Source organism: Mytilus edulis, chromosome 3, assembly GCF_963676685.1.
Source record: "Mytilus edulis chromosome 3, xbMytEdul2.2, whole genome shotgun sequence".
Taxonomy (NCBI): Eukaryota; Metazoa; Mollusca; class Bivalvia; order Mytilida; family Mytilidae; genus Mytilus; species Mytilus edulis.
In genome coordinates, this window is record NC_092346.1 from 35,588,712 (window position 1) to 35,613,999 (window position 25,288).

The 25,288-nt window shown below is 31.1% G+C and overlaps 1 pseudogene; it reads right to left on the bottom strand.

Moving 5' to 3' along the window:
- Window positions 1-4,699: 4,699 nt before the first annotated feature.
- LOC139516347 (crooked neck-like protein 1) lies at window positions 4,700-23,848 on the bottom strand (annotated as a pseudogene).
- Between the last annotated feature and the right edge of the window lie 1,440 nt (window positions 23,849-25,288).

Sequence of the window (25,288 nt, forward strand, 5' to 3'; positions counted from 1 at the left end):
GTTTGCATTGTACTAGACGGATACACTTTTTTCGGATGTTGAACCTGCTAGTTCATAAGACAACAATCCACAGCAAGGTATGTTTCTTCACCCAGACACATGATTTGGGTGCGTATATATACCCAATCTGATTGAGGAACTCTGAGGTCTTCAGTGTGTTGTATCTAGCCGGTCCCATAAGTCAACCAGTTTATCCTGCATCTGGCGATAGATCTCTCGTTGGTACCGGGTCACTTGCTTGGATTCTGTGTGGACCTGTCGTGACTTTTACCCCTCGAATGCCGAGTGTTTTGTGGAGAAACAGCTAATGCAAATTCTTAAATTTTCACTTTGACCAAGCAGTGGGTCCAACTTAAGGCCTTCTGCTCTCTATGCAAGTTCGCTGTCAAAAAGCCACTAGATAGTGTTTCATCAAAATGGTAAAATACAAATATATTCCCATTTTCTGAGGAATGTGCTATTAAGCAAATTTTCTTCTGACATAGTGACAATACACAATTTGTCAACATGACATCGCTGGGTGAAACAGGTATATTGTAATTTTTGAAGTAGTTCCCAGAGAGAAAGAAAACGTCAGCTCTAACATGATTGGTTAATCCCCAGAGTCGTTCTAATCAGAGAATTTTATACTGTTCTTTAACATAAAGGAACTTGGGTCTAGGATTCTTCCTTATTTATATTTGTTGGAACAGTTTTTTTTTAAATTTTATTTTTAATTTGCACAGATTAGCTTGAGACATAGTGGATTGATTTTTTCTTTCACAGAAATTAATCTGAAAAATCATGATTGATTGGTAATTGCTTGCTTGCTTAAAGTTCAGTGGCAAATATTCCATATATAATTAGGGACGAGAACAAATAGAAAATTCATACAATTAGTAGGTTCTGAAAGGTACTTCAACAGGGAAAAAAAGAAGGAAATTAGGACTGCCACTGGAAAACGAGGTTATGTTGGGTAGAGGAAATTTCCCTTTACTAATTGCCACTCCTAAGAAAGATGTTGGACAGCAACTGAAAATGAGGTTATGTTGGGTAGATCAGGAAATTTCACCTAGCAAAAGGCTACTCCTCAGAAAGACATTGCATGGGTACCTCAGTGTGCAGATAGTGCAACATATCCATCATGGGTCTTTAATAGAAGTAATAAGGTCCATACAAAATTGGGTCATTAGGATAAGAGACATATACTGTCATTACGTCTCTTCTTAATATATATTTTCCCTTGATTTCCAGATCTAAGCAACTGTTTGTTGAACCAGAAAGATTTTTTTAGTGAAGACATTTAGTTATTGACACATTTATTTAAACAAGACTGTTCAAAATGCCTACACATGTCTGATCTACATGCAACTGAAAATTTTGTCTACATAATATTATGTTAATACACAGTGATTTGTGATAGAAACAAATGTCCATGGAAACATATACATGTAGCACCATTCTGTGTTTTGATAATTATTTTGTTGTGCTATTTTTGTGCTATTTCATTTTTTGACCAATTTTCTTTGGTCTTTATTGTGTGCCAATTTTCTCGTTCTTTATTGTGTTGGTCCATTATTTTATGTTATGTAAACCCAATTTAGATCATCAGAAAATAATGTCACTTTATAAAACTAAAGTTATGTTTGAGTAGACTCAGTTAAAGTTGTTTTAAGATCAAGATCTTAGCAACCCATTCCAGGAAGAAGTATTTTGTGCGATCGTCCATGGTGGAAAAGATAGTTAATAAACAAAAAAGAAGGTAAAATACTGGAAAAGTTGCTGAAATTGAACCTTTTGTAAAATTTTATATTGATTGGTTCAGTCATCCTTGTAAAAATATTTTTCATACTTTTAAATTCCATTGTCTCTAATGAACAATTAAGTTCCTGATGGTTAGCCAACTGCTACCAAAGTAAGATCACTAAGGTAGACATAGAACATCTCTGTCATTTTTCGTTGGAAAGAAAGCCATTGGGTCATAAAAACTGCACCTCTTATTTGTTATATTTACAAGAAATCTACCCGGAAATTTGTGTTTAGTTATAGTCAACTGTGTAAAGATGTTAATATCAGTGAAAATACACCTACTTTATGTAATTGTAGTACCTCCGAATATATTTATGGACCCATTTCCCATGTTATAACAGGAGATCTTAACATCGTTCAAAAACGAGAGATAAAATCATTCCTCAGTAAAGGACCTAAATATCGTCCCCCGTCAATTATTAATTGGAATGAGTGTCGTAATATCATCCACGACTCACTCCATACTTACTGTATGAAATGGATAAAACGGGAAAAAGCTGACAAAAAATCTTTGGACTCTTTTTTTAATTCAGTAATGAAGATAGTTGATAAACGTATTCAACATTTTAAAGAACATTTTACTATTAACAATAACCACAAAAAACCTATTTCTCGTATCAAACATAAACTAAAAGAACTAGCCAAGAAATTTGTTTTTGTCCTGGCCGATAAAGCTGCTAATAATATTATTATTGTTTGACGTAAATTTTACATTGAGGTTCTGAAAAAAGAAATCACCAATTCACCAACATTCCAACTGACTCCATTTTCAGAAAACGACATCTGTAACAAACATAAACGTTTAGCTACCGCTTTACAAGCACAGCCAAATACAATGAAAGTCCCAACTATGTACTGGCTTCCGAAGCTACTCAAAACACCTTACAAATATAGATTTATTTCGTCTTCGAGCCATTGTTCCACTACTAAATTGTCTATTCTTCTTACCATGACAATTGATACAATTAAAAACCTGATAAAGTGTTCAAATAAGGCCTTCGAAAATAGTGGAATTAATTACTTTTGGAGTGTCAAGAACTCGTTGGAAGTACTTGATAAATTGCATGCTTATATTGGTGATTTTGAATCTGTCCAAAGTTTTGATTTTTCTACCCTGTATACCACATTGCCTCACATTCTCATTAAGAAAAAATTCACACACCTAATTAAATGGGCATTTAAAAAGTCAGAATGTGAATATATATGTTCAAACTCTTTTAGGTCATTTTTTAGTAGCAATAAACAAAAAAACTATGTCAATTGGACATGCTTTGATACTATATATGCCCTTGAATTTTTACTAGATAACGTTTTTGTTCGCTTTGGGGATTCCGTATATCGTCAGATTATCGGAATTCCAATGGAGACTAACTGTGCACCACTTATTGTGGACCTGTTTTTGTATTACTATGAGTTACAATTTATGACAAAAATAAGCAAAGACCCATCGAAACAACATCTGATAAACTTTAATAATACTTTTAGATATTTGGATGATATTTTGGCTCTCAATAATGACGACTTCAGTATGTATATTAAAGAAATTTATCCTGTTGAACTTACTTTAAATAAAGCTAATTCTAACAATGACCACTGCCCTTTTCTCGATCTTGATATCTATATCATTAACGGAAAACTGAATACTAAAATTTATGATAAAAGAGATGATTTTTCATTTCCTATCGTTAATTATCCATTTTTAGATGGTGACGTTCCCTTGTCACCATCTTACGGTGTTTATATATCTCAACTTGTACGATTCGCTCGTGTATGTAACAATGTTTTAGATTTTAACGAGAGAAATTTATGTATTACTGAAAAATTATTACACCAGGGTTTTCGATATCACAAACTAGTCAAAACATTTACTAAATTTTATCATCGGCATAAGGACATCATTCGTAAATATAGCTCAACATGCAGACTTCTTATACGTTCAGGTATTTCACATCCAATTTTTTATGGAAATATTCTTTATAAAGCACAAAGGTGTCAGTATTCACCTCAAAAACTAACAAAACCTTTGAATAGACTTATTAAGAAGGGTTATAGTTACGATACTGTTGTCAGGTCATTAAAGATTGCATATTTTGGCGTTAATATTGATTCACTTATAGGGTCTTTGCATCGGAACTAAACACATTTATTCAAAAACCAGTTGTTGGCATGACACGGGTTATGTTCTTCTCATATATGTTATGATGGTATGATACTAAACCCCTAACGGGAAGGATTGTGCCTGATGTTCATATGATGAAATCATAATCTTTCAGTCAGTTTAATTGAAGTCTGGAGCTGGCATGTCAGTTAATTGCTAGTAGTCTGTTGTTATTTATATATTATTGTCATTTTGTTTATTTTCTTTGGTTACATCTTCTGACATCAGACTCGGACTTCTCTTGAACTGAATTTTAATGTACGTATTGTTATGCGTTTACTTTTCTACATTGGCTAGAGGTATAGGGGGAGGGTTGAGATCTCACAAACATGTTTAACCCCGCCGCATTTTTGCGCCTGTCCTAAGTCAGGAGCCTCTGGCCTTTGTTAGTCTTGTATTTTTTATTTTAGTTTCTTGTGTACAATTTGGAAATTAGTATGGAGTTCATTATCACTGAACTAGCATATATTTGTTTGGGGGTCAGTTGAAGGACGCCTTCGGGTGCGGGAATTTCTCGCTACATTGAAGACCTGTTGGTGACCTTCTGCTGTTGTTTTTTTCTATGGTCGGGTTGTTGTCTCTTTGGCACATTCCCCATTTCCATTTTCAATTTTACACACTATTATCTAAATTCAGACTCAGAAATAAACCTTTTAAATAAACTGTGTGAGTGTTAAATAAAATTTTGCACAAGTCCAGAAAATGAAACTTTTGAGGAAATCATAATTTGGGTGTTAGAAAAGAGACCACATGTCCAATTTGTTAAAGACTCATTTATTTATAAAAATCTTTCATCAGTTATCACTCAAATATAAACTTTCATATCACAACTCTTACAAATGAAGCGTAATTCCCAGATTTATTCCACTTTCACTCTATTCAAAACGTACAAATGATTAACCAGCCCTCTTTTTTTCCGTCAAAGCATTTTCTCAAAATGAAGCTGCCTTGCAATGAATTTTACACAATGATCTATAACTGATGCAACTTTTCAGATGTTAACTTGTAAGTAGTATATTATTATCATATTGAAGAATACAATAGATGTATTTTCATTTGTATGCAGCTATGTCCACCATAGCTTAATACCACAAATGTAACACCAAAATATTGCATCACAATTTTAAATATTTGAAGTCATAATTCGAAAATGATTGTTGCATGACGTCAGAATGTTATTCAGTGAGATATCTAAATGTTTATCAGAGACAAAATTCAGCTTTATAAAAAAAGTGTAAATACGTCTGTTTTATGCAGATAGAAATTTTCACCTCATGACTGCAATTACATTTCAATGTTCGGAAATTCTGTATTCTTGATGAGATTCGGTGATGAAAATTACAAATTTCCAATCATAATGTTATGGTTTCAGATGAGTTACTTCCCCTTGTCATCATTAATTCACTGATTAGCTTTCCTCATCATCTTCCATTTGTTGTTCCCATTTCTTAGACATAGCTAATAGTTTAAGATTTGGTTGAGAAGCTTCTTCATCAGGGAATACATAATCATGGTACTCTTCCCAGCCTGCATCAGACTGAAAGAAAAGGGGGGAAAATGTACTGATAATTTGGAAAAATTAAGATCTTCGTCTTTGAATGCTAATCTTGACATGTGTTTATCATTGAGGTTTATCAATACATTTGAGATAAAAAAAAATAAAAAATAAATCCGTAATGTGGTTTATTTTTGGCCAAATCAAAATTCCAGAATTCCTAAGACCAAACTAGTTCATTTCATTTTTATAATTTTCTTGACCCTGATTCTGAACTAGTCTAAAGATCAAATACATGCCACAGGATGATTTTTAAACATTAAATAGAAAAAAATAAAATCTTTGCAAATAGTTTCATTTCAAAGAAAAATGATTGTCACCCTTTTATTTAAAAAGTATTCCATTTACTTCTGATCTTATAGTTTGTGAAGAAAAGGTTTCAAAAAATTTGAAATTGACCATTTGAAATATTTTGTTGCAATTAGAAAAATAAAATTAAAATGCTTATTTGATACATCTTTTTGAATGAGAACAGCTGATAAACAAGCAGAGAACATACCCCATCCTCTGTTTGGATTTTCCTCCTTTTCTTGATTTTCTGTGGCATTAACTTGTCTACATGTTTATTTGTCTCTTCATCCCCATTTTCTGCCTGTAAATAAAAATAATAAGTTAATAGGTGAAACAAACCTGCATAGGTTAATTCTATACATGACTTTGAAGTGGTTGAGTTGTCTAAATACTTCAATAACATTGATCATTAACCCATCAACACTGAGGTTGTGAGTTCTGACAAGCTCTTCCGACAGATCACAATTGTCAAGAATTACCAGTGTTTCTTTCCATTATATGAAATTTTTAAAAACTTTTTTTTATTTAAAGAGAAAATGAATTTTTTTTTAATTTTGTTTGAACATTAAATGAGAAACTATTTCAACAGTCTATTATGGTCAATTAAATTTAAATATGAGGTTTTCAATTACCAAAATTTATATAATGTTTTAAAGTTTACAGGAGACTGCAGTCCTTTAGCTATCAATCACCACTGGAACTTCTGAAAAGTCATGTTTGGTTCAAACTTTTTCATGTGCGAGAAGAAAAGATCTTTATAAATTTTAAAATATAAATATTTTTTCTCAAAGTCTTTCACCTTAAAAGAGCAACATTTGCATTCTAGGCCTCGGTCTTTTCAGAAAAAAATTACTTGAATGCAAGGTATAAGTATAATTGACAATTAACAATAGACAATATTTTGTTGACACAAACGCATTTACAATAAATGGTAATGACCGAATGGATAAACAATTTACAATACATGGTAGAAAAATTCAAACAATTATATATATGTGTATAAAAAATTAAAGGTATAATGAAAATCTATTGCAATAGACAACTTCTTGCATTTAAACAATTTGTTACGAAAGAGGAAGATAGTGCCGTATAAGATGTATTATTAAGTATAAGATTTATTTTATTTGTATCGCACAATGTGGTTATATTTTTTCCTGTAATTTTAAACATTTTTAATACAAAGGTCTTTCTAATACTGGAGTAACCTCTGCAGTGTAAGCAGCATCATTTTCAATTTCACCACTTTTACAGATTTCACAAATTCTTTGATATCTGGGCACTTTTAAATATCTTCCTCCCTCAATTGCAAGGTTATGGGCACTAACTCGTAATTTACGCAATGATGATCGATCTGATTTATTTCTTAAAGCGTCAACATAACCTGCCTGTTTACTAATTTTGTAAAAAAAACTCTTGAAAAATGTTAATTTAGGAGATGCTGAAATATTTGCATGTTGTTCCTGAAAATCCTGGTCAATTAGTCTTTGTTTTATAAAACCAAAAAGGGGTTTTATAGTAAGGTTAACATTTCACAAATATGATAAACCTAACTTTTTAATAATAATATTTAACCTTTTAACCCATGGGTTGCTTTTTTTTTGTAGCATTATATATTTGGTGAACGAAACTTCCTTCTGAAGTGATTATTATAAATGGTACCAGAATTTAATACTAGATAACATAATTGTGGAATAGGAAAGATAACTCTGATTTCAAATACTTCTTCAACACGTTCAGAACTAAAGCAAGATTCATACATCATGCACAGTTAATTTAATTAAAAGCATGGCTATATACATACACATCATTTTTTAAAATTTCTTGAAATGTTTAGTGATAGGATGAACAGAATGTGGGTTTTCCTCTCAAAAGTATTGATAAAGTTTATATATATAAGGGTTCTTATTGCATGAATGCATCTTGACCCCAAAAATAAGTACAAAAATCTTTATTGAAGGGCAATAACTATCAGAAGGAGTCATCAAATGGTTACAATCATAAAGGCATTTTGTAAATCTTGTATTTCTGATCATTTTCGCAGCTGTTTTAACAAAGTTAAGTTAAAACAAATTACCGTAGTCAAAAGTAATCATTTCAGAGCAATAAGGATTAGTCATGACAATATTTATCTTACTTTTGCAGTGCTAATATCATTTTTGCCAAAGATAAATTCCAACTATGAAAAATTGTTTCTGAGATAATTGCCAAAACCTATAAAGTGTAATTAAAAGCAAAATTGCTTTAGAAATCCTCCAAGGATCATTTGACATTTGTGTACCTTTGTATTTTTGATCATTTTTACTAGTATTCTACTCTGTTTCCCAAAGTATTAATAGCTGGTTTTTTCCGACGTAGTCGGTATAGTTTCGGTTTGTGCCCTTTGAACTTAAGGACGCTTAACTATGGCAACAGAATATGCATGCTCGAAAATCCTTTCTGTGATTGGATAAAATGCTCTCATGGTGGGTGATTTAGTTGTGTTTGAAAAAACGTCTCGTTAATTATATCGTGACAGAAAGCAAGTAAAAAACTATAAATATTTCAACTAGATCTTACAAAGATTTATATTTTTATTAAAATAATTGTTTCTCCAATAGCTCTTTGCATCAGTGACAGCTGTTTATTCGGGACAATTATATAATTTTTAAGGTAAACTTTGTTGTACGAACGTACATGACCTTAAGAACGCACTTACGCATGTGAGATTTCCGCGGGTTTTTGGAGAATGTAAACAGAAAGATACGAGGACCGAGAATATTGAACACAAACAGAGAAAACGTTATTTAAATGGTATCTTTGTGCTTCTGAAGGTTATAGAAATGATAGTTTTAAACATATACTCAAATTTAAATACGTCAGATATCTTTTTTAAAGATAGTTCTTGTTTTAATTATGAGTGAAATATAGCAAATATAATATAGGTATATATTCCTTGAACATAGTGATTGTTTACAATGAGAGTACGTAATATATAAAGTTCATAAACTGAACGAAAACAAGAATGTGTCCCCAGTACACGGATGCCTCGTCCGCACCATCATTTTCTATGTTCAATGGAAAGTGAAAATGGAGGGGGGGAAGAATCTCTAATTTGGCATTAAAATTAAAAATATCATATCATAGGGAACATGTGTACCCAGTTTCAAGTTGATTGCATTTTTAGTTTATTAAAAACTACCTTGACCTAAAACTTTAACCTGAGGCCGGACAGACAGACGGATGAACAGACACATAGACCACAAAACATAATAGTTAGTGGGGCATTAGAAAAAAAACCACCAGAATTTTGATATTTTTAGAATTTGTTTCTAAAATCAAATCAAGATTGTACTGTTGTGCCAAACAGTACAAACTAGTAAAAAGTTATCATGGCAACTAAAGTTGTTTTGCAAATAAGTTCTTTTATTAGGCAGCTATGTCATCTGAAGGTAACTCCTCTCATAATGTCCCATTTTGAATATTATGTTTAATTGGAATAATAAAAGGTAACATTGTTCCTTTTGCTAAAGGTAGACTTTGAGTAAGTTCCATGAAAGACTGGCTGATATAGGTGCTATTTTTAACATATATGTCATTCCCAAGTAATTTTTTAGAGGTGAAGATGTAAGTTGATTGGCCTCATGATTGGCAAAGTCATGAGACACCTTTCATGTAAAGTTTAAACGGGACATTAAGGTAGATCACAAGTATATATTTTTTGAGACAGAATTTTTTTATAATTTGCCAAAATGAAGATTTTACTATGCTCTTTTTAAAAATTTAATAAAAAGTATTATCGTTGAAAATTGGTTAGTTTGTTCATGAAAAAACACATTAGTGTGCATAAATTTTGTTCTATGAGATAGAATTTTGAAATAAATTGTGAGAAGAAAGGTTTCATAATATGTTTTTAGAAAATAAAAAGAAAACATGGTGTCACCGAACTTGTTTTTTTTGCTACAAGTAAAAATAAAAAAAAATCCCTATTAGCCCAGTATATTTTGTACTAAAAGAGTTATGTCCCCTTAAATGGCTCATTTGACAAAAGATTTGAAAACCAAAAAAAATTATATTTGTTAAAATATTTGGCATAATACGATTAATTAACAAGTTTTTTTTAAATAGAAAAACAGTCTAACCATTGAATTGCAAATCTGTCTCCATTGAGGGTGCCATGTTTATTTAGATCAGCTTATCTGTAATAATCATGTGAAATGTAACACATATTGAATTTATCTGTGTTCTCAATCATAAACTTAAATTTAAAAAAAAACAATAAATTAAATGCTCACTTTTATCATGTTATCATGTTAACTATGTACACTGTAATTTAACTTATTTTATAGTAACAAACTTAAAAATAGATCAAAATAAGGAAGTAAAATACATGAGACACCTAATAAAGATGGCGTCCTCCCAGTCAGTTGGAGGAGGTCAAGTTCCTGTTAACTGTAAATTATGTGAAACAGAAAGACCAATTCAGTGGAAATGCATGGACTGCAGTATTCTGATGTGTGGTCATTGCAAGGAGAAGGTACATTCTCAATTCAAAAATGCACTTGATCATAAGATCATCAAAAGAGAAGAGATTGGATTGCATAGTGAAGAACTGGATTTTACCAATATTAAATGTGATGAACATGCTGGACAATCATCATGTCTTTACTGTAACACATGTGCCATCCTTGTGTGTCCAACATGTGTTGCTAAAGTTCATAAGAAACATGATTTAATTGAAATTAGTGATGAATACAAAAGGAAAGTTGAGAGACTAAAAAAAGGACAAAGTAAAATGCAGAAGAGTAATACTAACATGAAAGCAAAGAAAGAAGAGCTTAACAAACTAGTGTCAGCAGAAAATTCAAAGTTTTCGAAAGTAAGACAAGATATAGTTAGTCATGAAAATACTGTAAAAGAACAAGTAGAAAAATATTTTAAGGAACTCTTAAATAAATATGATCAAAGTCATGAAACTTCAGTTAAATCAGATCTTAATGCTTTGTCAATATTCACAAACCAGACAGTAGACAAAATCAACCAAGTCCAGGATTTTATTGGTATTTCAAATGCTACTGATTTCTTCAAAGAGTTTAACATGATGGAGAAATTCACTGAAATCGAAGAACCACAAACCAAGCCTAGTTATAATTCTTCACCAAAATTTGTTCTAGGGAATTTCACCCAATCAAACATTGGATCGCTTCAAGATGATGGAATCTTGTCAGCAGAAACAAACATCTCCCTAGTCATCAATAAAAAATACCAGACTGAACTTGAGGCAGTAATATATGTAAGTCCATGCCTTGATCAGACAATTTGGTTAAGTTCTGGTAATAATGGAATGTTACAGAGAGTAAAGCCTGAAGGAACCAATCTAAAGGTGATGACTGAATTCAACATTAAAAAAGTGGGTAGAATGGCAGTAACTCCATCTAATCAACTCCTTCTGTGTGTTAGGAGGGAAACAAGGTTACAACAAATCAGCAGTACTGGTGAGCTGACTGATTCTGTTTATGATGTAACACCTTTGCTTCCCAGTGCCGTCCATGTTATCAGTGACAATAAAGTCATAGTTGTAGCCTACAATGAAAAACTAAAAAGTAGTGCTGTGATCATTATGAACAACAAAGGAGATAAGGAGAATGTATATGAACAAGATGAACAGACTCAACCTTTTTTAAATAAGCCCTTGTGTATAACCAGTACCGGTTATGGAAATATACATGTATTGGATAAGATTTCAGATGATTGTGGCAAAGTAGTGATCTTAGGACAAGGAGGACAGATAATAAACCAGTATACAGGTCATCCAACCATCAACAAGAGTAGATCATTCAAACCAGTATACATTGTGACAACACCAAGTGACAATGTTGTTGTGATAGATATGGCTACCCAAATCTTGCACATCCTCAATCACAATGGCCACTTGATTTCATATTTCAATACAGAAGAAAAAGGAATAGAATATCCATGTTCTCTTGCCTTCAATTCAACTGGACAACTTTATATAGGAGGCAGTCGGGCTTCAGGTAGTCAAACCAAAGAAGCAAAGCTATATGAAATAAACATTGCAGGATTCTAAAATATCAAAGCAAATCTTAGTTAGAAACTTAAGAAAGTAGGTAAAAAACTTTTGAAAACTGAACAATTAAAATCAAACAAAATGAAAATCAAGGACTTTTTAAATTTTGCACATATAAGTTGTACAATACATTTTAATTGTTTTTATGAATTCTATAGGCCTTTATTGATAGGTATACACCAAAAAGACAGCAAACCAACAATGCAAAAAAAAAAACCAAAAGACATCAAAATGCCAACAAATTTATTTCAACAAAGCTTAATTGTTTATGTATGATATGTAAATATTATACATGTTTATTGTAGTACCACATATTCAAGTTAGATTATTAGTAAACCATTTCTAGATAAAAGTATTTCTTGATTTATTTCACATGATTGGACGGAGTTAAAATGGTTCTCTCATCATTGACCAGTCCATCTACTGACAGGTGTTTTGGGATAAACTCATTTGTTCAGTTATGGTCATTGTAAATTCGTCTGGTGACACTGATAGGCGATTAGAAATCCATGATAATTATAACGACAATCATCCTTTTCACACAAATCTTCAAATGGACTGTCCTTATGCAAATTAAAACGTAAGCTCAGCCCGATCAGTTTAAATAACATTGGTAATACATATTAACAATTGAAAAAGAAGTTAAACATGGAAGCTTTAAACTCTCTACCAACTATACATGATCATGTAATACAGAATTTTGGCTGAAATAGAATTTTTATTGATATTTTGCGAACTTTTGGAGCTCACAAAAATAATAATTTAATTTATTTAATACATGAAATGAAGACATGTAGTGTAAGATTTTAAACGCTGAAAATTAGATAGATCTATTACTATTTAAAATTGTTGAAAAACTAACATTTTTCATGATTCCCACTAATTCAGTATGTATATAATAAAGTGGTGTAAAATTTACAGGAAAGTTTATAATTTTCAGTATTTCAATAATTCAATGATTATAATTTATAATTTATAAAGATTACATGACAAGGTTTTTTTTTCATGAGCTCATGTTTATCTTCCTAACTTTTGTACATATTTCTTAGTGATTTAATTTTGGATGCAAACCGTCTTCTGATTGGCTGACAATGTCTTGTCTATCAGCTCATAGACTTTGTTGTTTGTCATTCACGTTTTTTTCCTGATTCACACCGATTTAAAATGGAATTTAGAGTTAAATTAGAAGATATTACGCATCATTTTTTATATCTATTTGAAATATCATAAGAAATATGGTGCACATTAAAAAATAGTCGGTTATTCAGTGTGCATCACATTACAGATTTCATTGAGTCTGATGGTAAGATATAAATCAAATGTTTTGTTGAGAAAAAGCAAAAGTACAGGTCATTAAATTTATTGCAGTCATTATTATATATACAATTATATGCTAAATATGTTAGTGATGTTGAGAATATCTTAGTGCTTTCTAAGCCTTGGAAATGATGTATTCTGTTAAATGTAAATGATGTAAACAAAAGAATTAGCTACATGTATAGTGCAATTCCTGAACTTGGGTTGTAATCCCTTTGTGAAATAGAAATGTGATAAATATGTGCAAAACAAAACTACTAATAATGGAATAACACAATTTTATTGGATTTTTTTTGGAAATCCATGGAAAGTAAATAAAAATTCATGTCAATAGTTTTATAATAAAGTTTTATATGCATAATAGAACATTGTGAACATTCGGACCGGAGAACTGTAAATAGTAGTGAAAGGACAAACATTTGAAAAGTTGTTGAATGTCTGATGGTGATATTTCATAGACACAAACTATTCATATATCAAAATGCTGAACTAATAACATTTGTAACTTATAAACAATTATGATAAAGAACTATGACAATTTTGTAAACCTATTGGACATATACCTTTTTGGAACATAATAATCACAGTGTGCTAGTGAAAACCAACTGAACTATGAACTTTTCATTCCTAAATACATGTTGAGGATTTGTGAACTAGACTATTAACAAGAACTTTCAATATCTATGAATAATTTAAACTGATGTCGTTTACAGAAATGGATATCAACTTAGAACATAGAATACAACATAAATTAGGTTTGCACAATTTAAATTAAGCTGTAAATCAAAGGTTTTGATTTTGATAGCAGTATGAAAAAAAGGAATTAATTGCTAATTCACATTACTTTAGATATAAGGGGCATATATATATATATATATATACAATACGGTCAGAGGGGAGGTAATAACTTTGCTAACATAAATATTGTTTTTTTCATGACATTATAATGTGACATATTGGACTGATTTTAAGCATTAGCTTGAAAACAAGTACATGGACCCCTCTTCTTCTTTAAGATGTCAATTAAGATTAAATGTATCATTTTTTATGAACAAATCGCAGATAATTTATTTCAAATTACTGGATATACAGAAATTATAGCATGCATTAATTATTGTGATTTTGCCAGTTAAGACTAAACTGCGATTTTAATTCTTCCAATATTGAGAAAAATATTAATTCATATAAAAAAAATTGTAAATGGGAGATTTAATCATTTCAATTATAACCCTGTCGCATTATTAAAAACATAACAATAATTTTTGAATTTACGGAAGATAAGGTTATTTTTTCTTAAATTATGAAAAAATAGTTAAACTGAATTATTTCCAATGCACTGTTTCATAAATTTAGAGCATACTTGTCCACGTTTTCTTTTCTTTTTTTAAATCAGCTGGAGTTTATCTTTTGAAACAAAAAAGTGAGATAACAATTTCCAAGAAACCAACATTTTAGTAAATGTCTAAAATTTCAAACCGATTGATCTCTAAAAAAAGAACTTATCAAAAGTATCTATTTTTCTATTACATATTGGAATTGACTTGGTGAAAAATAACTTGTATGCCAATATTCGTAAAAAAATATCACTATGAGATCATAACTTTTTTGTGTGCCTTTTAAGAAATTGTTAGATAAATACATTATTTCAATTTAAGCAATTGGTAATTATATTTGAAAATACAGTTAAACTTAGAACAGTAAAAACATGCAGACAGTCAATTTAAATATAAAATTATGTCTTATAGTTTTAGTTTTTAGGTTTAGAATGACATCTTATATCTGGAATTATGTATTATTCTAATCAGTATCATATGAACTTTATGTTGAAATATGAATGCCTGTTTAATAAAAAATTATAGTTATATTTTGGAGTAATTTATTCTTGAAAGTTTGTGAAAAATTGACACTTCCCCCTTAAAGAGAAGAGCTTTGAAAAAACTATAGGATAGACAAGAAAATTAGTCAAAAAATAACAGTTTAAGGCTGGGGTCATGGATTTTTTTCAGTTGGTGTGACATTTTAGTAGATCTTGTATTTCTGATTACTTTTGATGTTCACAGTTTTACCTATCTATCATAGTTTTTGAGTTGATAGTCAAAAACAATGAAATTAGTCAAAATTTGTCATTTACATGTAATAACTCATTTTGTAGTCATCCTATAGAGTCTTTCGTTTTCTATATTGTCTTTTGTGTACTGTTAGTCTTTTTCTTTTTAACTCGTGGCATTGTCAGTTTATTTTTGTGACTTATGAGTTTGAATGTTCCTTTGGAATCTTTTGTCTCTATTATACCAATATGTTTAACTTTTAACCATGTCGATGATGGTGGCCATGTTTGTAGATCACAAACTTTATACTAGGTAACCTATATAAGTCAATTAAAGTAAGTGTCAAAAGCACCAAGAGTAAGGGTTGATAGGCTATTGATTACTGTAAATGAAATACTTAGACCGCTCCATCAAAAAGTAGCCTTAATTTTAATATGAGTAAATCAATTTATTGAAGCTTTAATATGAGTAAATCAATTTATTAAAGCTTTAATATGAGTAAATCAATTCATTTGGTTACATCTTCTGACATCAGACTTGGACTTCTCTTGAACTGAATTTTAATGTGCGTATTGTTATGCGTTTACTTTTCTACATTGGTTAGAGGTATAGGGGGAGGGTTGAGATCTCACAAACATGTTTAACCCCGCCACATTTTTGCGCCTGTCCCAAGTCAGGAGCCTCTGGCCTTTGTTAGTCTTGTATTATTTTAATTTTAGTTTCTTGTGTACAATTTGGAAATTAGTATGGCGTTCATTATCACTGGACTAGTATATATTTGTTTAGGGGCCAGCTGAAGGACGCCTCCGGGTGCGGGAATTTCTCGCTACATTGAAGACCTGTTGGTGACCTTCTGCTGTTGTTTTTTATTGGTCAGGTTGTTGTCTCTTTGACACATTCCCCATTTCCATTCTCAATTTTATTAAAGCTTTAATATGAGTAAATCAGCATTAAAGCTTTAATATGAGTTAATCAATATATTAAAACAGAATACTACTATATGTCAAATTCTATAAGCAAATTTACCTCAAATTCCTGCCAAGATTCCAATAACATTCTTCTTTTTCTCCTGCACTTTTCATAGCATTATTTGCCTCTTTGTACACAGTTCTGGCCTTTTCAATATAGCGGTCTTCTCCTGTTGTTTTCTCAAACTGACCAAAACTTATCCAAACCTGCAAAGGTCCAAATTCAAGTTCTGATGTTTTTAATCATTTAAATGAAATAATAATGCTCAACTTTGTAAGAACAGCCAAGATTCAAACTGATTATAACAAAGCCTTTAAGCACCAAAGATAATTTTTTTACTTAAAAAGAAAAATAAGAAAACAATTAAAAAGAAATTTATAGAGATAAAAATTAAGTAAACCAAAAAAATAATGTCCCATTAAAAATGTAAATAAATACAGAAACAAATCTTGTGATCCTTTGGATTTGTATGGTGCTTTGTTTCAAACTTGTCTGTCAAAATATTTGTTTCTATATTATTCTATATAAAAAATCATAATAATCTTCTATAAAAATACAATATAAGTGATATCTTGATCTTCCTATGTACTTTGATATCTTTATTTCATCAATAAAGCCCCTCAAACAACTGCAAAATCAAGAACAGCTATAAAAGGTGCTGTCACTTTGATAAATTGGTTAAGAATTAGTATTACATGATATCCTTGCCTAATATATAAAAAAAAAAGATGTGGTATGATTGCCAATGAGACAACTATCCACAAAAGACCAAAATGACACAGACATCAACAACTATAGGTCACTGTACGGCCTTCAACAATGAGCAGAGCCCATACCGCATAGTCAGCTATGACAGGCCCCGATAAGACAATGTAAAACAATTCAAACGAGAAAACTAATGGCCTTATTTATGTAATAAAAAAATTATTAACAAAAATCAAATATGTAACACATAAACAAACGACAACCACTGAATTACAGGCTCCTGACTTGGGACAGGCACATACATAAATAATGTTGCGGGGTTAAACATGTTAGCGGGGTCTCAACCCTCCCCTTAACCTGGGACAGTGGTATAACAGTACAACATAAGAAAGTTCATCCAATCATATCATTTCTTTAAAACAAAATAGCATGAAAGAATAGTATTATGTATTACCTTCACATGTTTTGTTTGTTGTAACAAACGTCGGTACATTTTTCTCACTTTATCAAATTCCTCCTGCTCTATCTGAAAATCAATGTAAGATTTCCACAAGACTTTAGGCATATCTAGCTGTTGCTGATTTATAGCTAGTTCATAAAAAGCTTCTGCTCTGTCTATATCACCAAATGTTGTCTCTAACTCTGCATACTGTAAAATTGAAATAAATATGTTCAGTTATACCAGAAACTATAACAAAATGTTTTTTTAAAAGGGGAAAGATACATAGTATTTTCAACAATAAAAATGAGTGATAACATCCTTAACTATTACACAGCTTTCTAGAGAAACAAGGGCATTAACTGTTGCAAAATAAATGTAAAATCCATAAAAATAAAATTTTTGTCATGACTGGGCTGAATAAAAATAATTAACATATTTGGTAACAAGGTGCTCTGCAGGGTGCAGCTTTATACGACCGCAGTGGTCGAACCCTGAACATTTGGGTGAAATTTAGTCACAATATTAAAGCTTGTTACCGTCTAAATCTGGATAATGCGATCAAATTTTTGACAAAACAATATAGGATTTTGTCACAAAATATATGTACTCAAATATCTAACAAATCTATTGCACAATACTGTGCAATCGAGGATTTCTTTTTGAAACTTTTCTAAATCCGAAATTAAAAAAAAATTGGAAACTAGAGGCTCTAAAGAGCCTGTGTCGCTCACCTTGGTCTATGTGAATATTAAACAAAGGAAGCAGATGGATTCATGACAAAATTGTGTTTCGGTGATGGTGATGTGTTTGTACATCTTACTTTACTAAACAGTCTTGCTGCTTACAATTATCTCTATCTATAATGAACTTGGCCCAGTAGTTTCAGTGGAAAATGTTAATAAAAATTTACAAATTTTATGAAAATTGTTTAAAATTGACTATAAAGGACAATAACTCCTTAGGGGGTCAATTGACCTTTTCGGTCATGTTGACTTATTTGTAAATCTTACTTTGCTGAACATTATTGCTGTTTACAGTTTATCTCTATCTATAATAATATTTGAGATAATAACCAAAAACAGAAAAATTTCCTTAAAATTACCGATTCAGGGGCAGCAACCCAACAAAGGGTTGTCCGATTCATCTGAAAATTTATGGGGAGATAGATCTTGACCTGATAAACAATTTACCCACATTTCAGATTTGCTCTAAATGCTTTGGTTTTTGAGTTATAAGCCAAAAACTGCATTTTACCCCTATGTTCTATTTTTAGCCGTGGCAGCTATCTTGATTTGATGACCGGGTCACCGGACACATTTTTTAAACTAGATACCCCAAAGATGATTGTGGCCAAGTTTGGATTAATTTGGCCCAGTAGTTTCAGAGGAGAAGATTTTTGTAAAAGATAACTAGGATTGACTATAAAGGGCAATAACTCCTAAAGGGGTCAACTGACCATTTCGGTCGCGTTCACTTATTTGTAGATCTTACTTTGCTGAACATTATTGCTGTTTACAGTTTAGCTCTATCTATAATAATATTCAAGATAATAACCATATAAAGGAAAAATTTCCTTAAAATTGCCAATTAAGGGGCAGCAACCCAACAACGGGTTGTCAGACTCGTCTGAAAATTTCAGGGCAGATAGATCATGACTGAATTAACAATTTAACCCATGACAGATTTGCTTTAAATGCTTCGGTTTCAGAGTTATAAGCCAAAAACTGCATTTGACCCCTTTGTTCTATTTTTAGCCATGGCGGCAATCTTGGTTGGTTGGCTAGGTCATCGAACAAATTTTTAAAACTAGATACCCCAATGATGATTGTGACCAAGTTTGGTTAAATTTGGCCCAGTAGTTTCAGAGGAGAAGATTTTTGTAAAAGTTAACGACGACGGACGTCGCCCAGACGCTGGACGCCAAGGGATGGGAAAAACTCACCTGGCCTGAAAAAAGGAATCCCTTAAAAAATTGTAACCCCCCAGGTTATTGAAACCCACCTTGGAGCAATAACCCCTTAAACTCTAAACTCAATCCCATGCTTTCCTTTGTAGTATGGTAACTTGTTGTACAATTTCAGAAAGATTCCTACACTTAAACCCAAGTTATTGTCTGGAAGCTAGAAACATGCATCTTTTTGGCCCTATTTGGCCCCTAATTCCTAAATATTTTGGGCAATTAACCAAAATGTTAATCCCAGCCTCCCCTTTGTTATATGCAACATTGAGGTACAATTTCAGATAGATCCATACAATTACACACAAGTTATTGTCTGGAAACTAGAAAATGCTTGTTTTTGGCCCCTTTTTGGCCCTTAATTCCTAAACTTTGGCCCCATAACCCCTAAAATGAATCCAAACCTTCTACTTGTGGTTTTAAACATTGTGGTACAATTTCAGAGTAAATGAAATACTTATACACAAATTATTATCCTGAAACTAGAAAAATGCATGTTTTAGGCCCCAATTCCTAAACGGTTGGGACCATCATCCCCAATATCGGTGCCAACCTTCCTTTTTTGGAGAAAAAAATTCATAAAGATCTATTCGCTTAAACTAAAGTTATTGTCCGGAAACCAATGTGTCTTCGGACGACTACAACATTATACCATTATACGACCCCAAGAAATGTTTGTGGTCATATATAACCATTCATGGACCAACTAACAAACTGAAATTAAAAAAGTGTAATACATTCTAGTTTTATTTTCCAAAAAATTGAAAATATCCAGGATCATACGACTCTTTGTGACATCATGCAATAGTGATTTCAACTTAACTGAACACTTGATTACACCAAATTTGGCACACATATCTTCATTCTATCATAACTTTCCACAAGCTATATATCATGAACATAAACTTGGTATTAAAGTAGTCAAAATTGTATTGCCTACCTTGATCCAACTTGTACAATTTTCTGGCCACCAACTCTCTTAACTGTAATTCTAGTTCTATATAGCCTCTGTACAACTTGCTTTTTGGACATTTACCTACAGCTGTACACTGAAAAATTGGTTTACAAGATATATAATAATATTCATTAATACTTTTTAAAAGTTGATACCTAGTTCTACAGATGCTCTCTCCCCCTTTTTTCAATTTATTCTTTAGTTTGAATGATTCATAAACATTATTATGTCTTTTTTTTAAATTTCAGTCTACACCGGTAGCCACTAGTCCAAAATTATACACTAGTAATACTTTGTTTGAACTAGTAAGTGCAAAATTTTGTCTTTTGGACTTAAGTGCAGACTTAAAGTTTCAGACACTCATAAAGTTTCCAAAACAAACATTCTTTCAAAATGATGTAGTTGATTTTTTAATTAAGCCACTTATAAAACTTAAACAATTTCTATGTAAAATATACAAGTACACTTTTTACTAATTAAATTCTGTGAATTTTTAATATCAACAAGTATAACTTACCATGACTCTTCTGGCTCCTTGTAAACTTTTCTGACGAATTTCAAACTGAGCGAATAAAAGCCAGATTTTAGCAAATGTAAATGTTTTATGAGGTATCACATCTAAACATGCTTTAAACACTTCTCTGACTTTATCAGGATCATCATTTTCTAATTCTTCATAAACAGCATAATTGATCATTAAATATATATATCTTCTTCAATGACGTTTCTCCTAAAAAAACAGATATTTTTACATTAAAAATAAATGGAGAATGTGTCTATGGAACTCAGATGTTGCCTCTGCTTGCATATATGGTTAAAAAGGGACATACCTCAGGAATGGTAAAAGTGAGTTTTGTGGTAATAAGTATTGTTAATAAGTTTCATAATATTTGGTTGAGTCAAACTTAAGCTAGAGAACGAAAATGGAAAATAAAGCAATTTTCCTTTTGGATTCCATTTGTAAAGGGGCATAACTCTGCAATGGTAAAATGATTCTAAACAAATACAAATTGGATCTGGGTTTTGTGGTAATAAACATTGTCTACAAGTTTCATAGGCAAACTAAATGTAAATAAATTTGTATTGTAGATGTTTTACTGACTTGTTTTTTTGCCTGTTATTTGGGAAGGTATTAAAGCTACTAAAAGCACATCTTTGGCCCAATTGTATGGTCATGTGTCTGTCTGATGTAAAACCCTTCAGCAAATGTCTAAATGAGTTTGTCCATAAGGAACTTAGTTGATGGCAAAAATTTCTAATAGCATTTAAAAGTTCATTTGCTGAATATTTACCGTACTTGAAATTACATCAATTTCTACCTGCAAATTGATATTAGCTTAAGATAGAATTTACTATATTTAAACAATAGACTTTACCCTTTCACAATGCTACTTACTGTCAAACCAACAAGCTTTCTCAGAGAACTTTATTTTCACATGGTATGCATGTAGAAAAATTGCATGAATCAAAATTGTAGTGAATTTGACAAAATACTATTTTCTAGAAGAATACATTAACAAATTTTGATATTGTTGCCTAACTTTTTTTCTTCTTCATAATCTTACTTTAGATGGAGGTACATTTGCTATTGCTCTTTCATTTCTCTAATTTGTTCTGTATTTCAATCTGCCTCTAACAACCTCAGATAATCAAACCAGGCATCATAGTTATAGGGGTTAGTTTTAACTTCCTGAAAAATAGAAACTCATCTGTAAATGTTAGAAATTAAATATACCTACAATGGATGTATTATAATTATTGTCGAAAATTGCAATGAGATTTGTATCCAAAAAGAAATTTGAATTTTATATTTTGATAGCATTATTTTGCATACAGTATTTACCAAAATCGATGAATAATCAACATTTGTTCATTGTCCAACAAATATTAAACTAATGCAAAAATTTCTGAGTTTACAGATGAAGGCTATTTCTAATTTGCTTTGTTTTTTTCTTTCTCACCTTAGTTAAATACAGCTGCTGGTTTGGAAAACCTAAAGCTCCTACATATTCATAAACTTTCATTTGATATTAAATGAAATATCATGGTAACAATAGAAATTGTCCATATAAAAACTTCGGCATCTGTGGCAATAAATATTGGTACTTTAAAAAGTCATCTTTTTCACCTACTCAGATGTAAACAATTTTAGATCCTTTGCTCATTTTGTACATGTTGAAATCTATTTCTCTTTCTTACTGCAAAAATATTGCATGGACACAAAAAAATAGTGGCATTTTGCAAACCCAGCAAAAGTGCAAAACACACAGGATTTCACAATAAATTGTACAAGTATTGTATAAGCAATGATTTTTTTGGAAAATAATATTCAAATATTTTTTTCTAATAACATAAATTTGAAATCAAAAGAAAAAAATTAAATTAACAGTTTGTCAATCAACTAATCATAGTTTGGGGGGACGTGAGCATAGATTTTTTTCTTTGAGTGATAGAATGCAATCTTTAAATATAAGTCTTATGTATACTATAACTAACGTTTATATCAATCCATACCTCTTCATATTTGAATCTTATTTTACTGACAATAACATTCCCTATAGCTGCACGACTACCAAACTTCTTCTCATGGACGGTATAATGTTTGTAGATTTCTTGACAACTATCTTTTGGAAGATGATCTAGACCATATTTGTATATCAACCTGGCTCTCTCATGCTGAAATAAAACAACATTTAAACAACGATCTAGAGCATATTTGTATATTAATCTGGCTCTCTCATGCTGAAAATAAAACAACATTTAAACAGCTCATATGGATGTTGGACAGGATATAAATAAGTTCATGTCACATGAAAAAAGAGTAACATCATTTTCTGTTGCTTCAACGATCCTTATTGAAATAAGGTCTAAATATTTGGCTGCCATTTTTTATCTATAGGATTTTATTTTTTTTATTGTTTTCTTTATTTTCTATTTAAATTTCATGTACAAATTTTATTCTCAACGCCTCATTCAGAATTTCTTTATTAGACATCAAGTAAAGATATTTCAGATCTTGTTCTATCATTATTTTTCAATTAGTTCTGATTGTTTTCTGTTTTTTGTTTTTAAATTTTGGCGTTTTTACAATATGCACTATAGAGCAATTCTTTTGGAATTCATTCTAAAAGTAAAAAAAAAGGTAGATGTGGTAAAATCACTATGAGATAACTATCCACCAGAGACCAAAGGACAAAGATGTATCCATTTTCAGCAATTCTTTCAATAGACATTAAATTTTGATATTTTAAAAATTTCTTCTGATTCATTAATTTCTGTTCTCCCAATTTGAACCTCTCACTATATGTGAGAACAGAATAGACCATGAGCCTAAAAAATGTGTATGTAGTACAGCAACCTTTCTATAAAATCTTGACCTCTGCTAGTCGATTTTATCATATACTGGTACTTACTTCTTTTTGGCCTTCCTTAAACTTAGCAAAAGCAACATCAAGTCTTTCATCAATGTTATCTTCACCAAAGAACTTCACAGCTCTCTCATAAACTCTTCTAGCACTACTGATATAACTGTTTTTCTCTTTAAACTTAGCATATTTAATCCAGTCCTTCACCCAAGGATGAACAAGGACAAGTAAAATAGTTAAGGAAAATCAAGTTAGCTTAAGATTTCTACAAACTTTTGTTCTAATTTTTTTTTAAACATTTGCTTTTGGATTCTTAAGTCAAGTCTATTTGTAAAATTTCCCCAAACTTAGAGTAAGGTTTTTATTTGCACATATTCTTTTCACCAATGAGTTTCTTAAAATCATAATGGATTTACCTCCCCTTTGCTTTAATAATTCAATGAATACCAAAAAATACCTCAGGTTTTCTAAACAGTGCCACTTTTTAAACATGATTTCTTAAAAATAAGTGTAATGCTTCATTATAAAAATATACAAACCAGAGACGGTTAATTTATTCTTTCATTCAACATAAGATTGGATTGATTTTTAATTTCTCTTCTTAATATGTATGAAATATTTTCCATTAGACATTAGTCACACATCAACTAATAATACGAAAAAAATCAAATAAAAAGTTATATACAAAAGTCGCAGACTCGACAAAAATGAGGTCAAGGTCGGTTGAACTCTCACAATAAAGCATCTTTATACCCAATACAATTTATCCAATCTTTCATCTTTCCTGCTGGATTCGAAGCTTTATAACAAACACATACGTTGACGCCGCCAGATTAGCACCCTTATGTCGCATTCTAGTAAGACAAAAAAACTTTGTCCCGCATTGACAAAAATCTTGTTAATTTATCATTGGTAGTATCATGTGTCTAAGATGTTCGACAAATTCACTTAATCTATCTTATACTTATCTTTAAGAAATCATGTTTAAAAAGTGGCACTGTTTAGAAAACCTGAAGTATTTTTTGGTATTCATTGAATTATTAAAGCAAAGGGGAGGTAAATCCATTATGATTTTAAGAAACTCATTGGTGAAAAGAATATGTGCAAATAAAAAAAGTGGTAAGAATATACAAAGAAAGTGGGGTTCGTGTTGTTTATTCTTTAGTTTTCTATGTTGTGTCATGTGTACTATTGTTTTTCTGTTTGTCTTTTTCATTTTTAGCCATGGCGTTGTCAGTTTGTTTTAGATTTATGAGTTTGACTGTCCCTTTGGTATCTTTCGTCCCTCTTTTACACCTGGTGTCTTTTTAAAAGTGTATTCCTAAATTTAATTGAAAAAGTCCCCCCTAAGCATTTCCTCACTTTTCGGATCTATAGACTGTGGGTTACGTGAGTGAAACCGTTGCAATTCAGAAAAGAAATCACTTTCAGAAATGTCATGGCAATGATTTTATTGTCTCCATTGTCAGAATATTTGTACTTCATTATTTTTATTCTATACCAATTTGTAATGTTAGTTGAATGGATTAAGAGATCAGACGTCTAGTTGCAAATATTACATCCGTATCAGGACAATAATGTGTTGTGATTTTAATATGAACTTTGCATTGTACTAGACAGATACACTTTTTTCGGATTTTAAACCTGGTAGTTCACAAACCAACAGTCCACAGC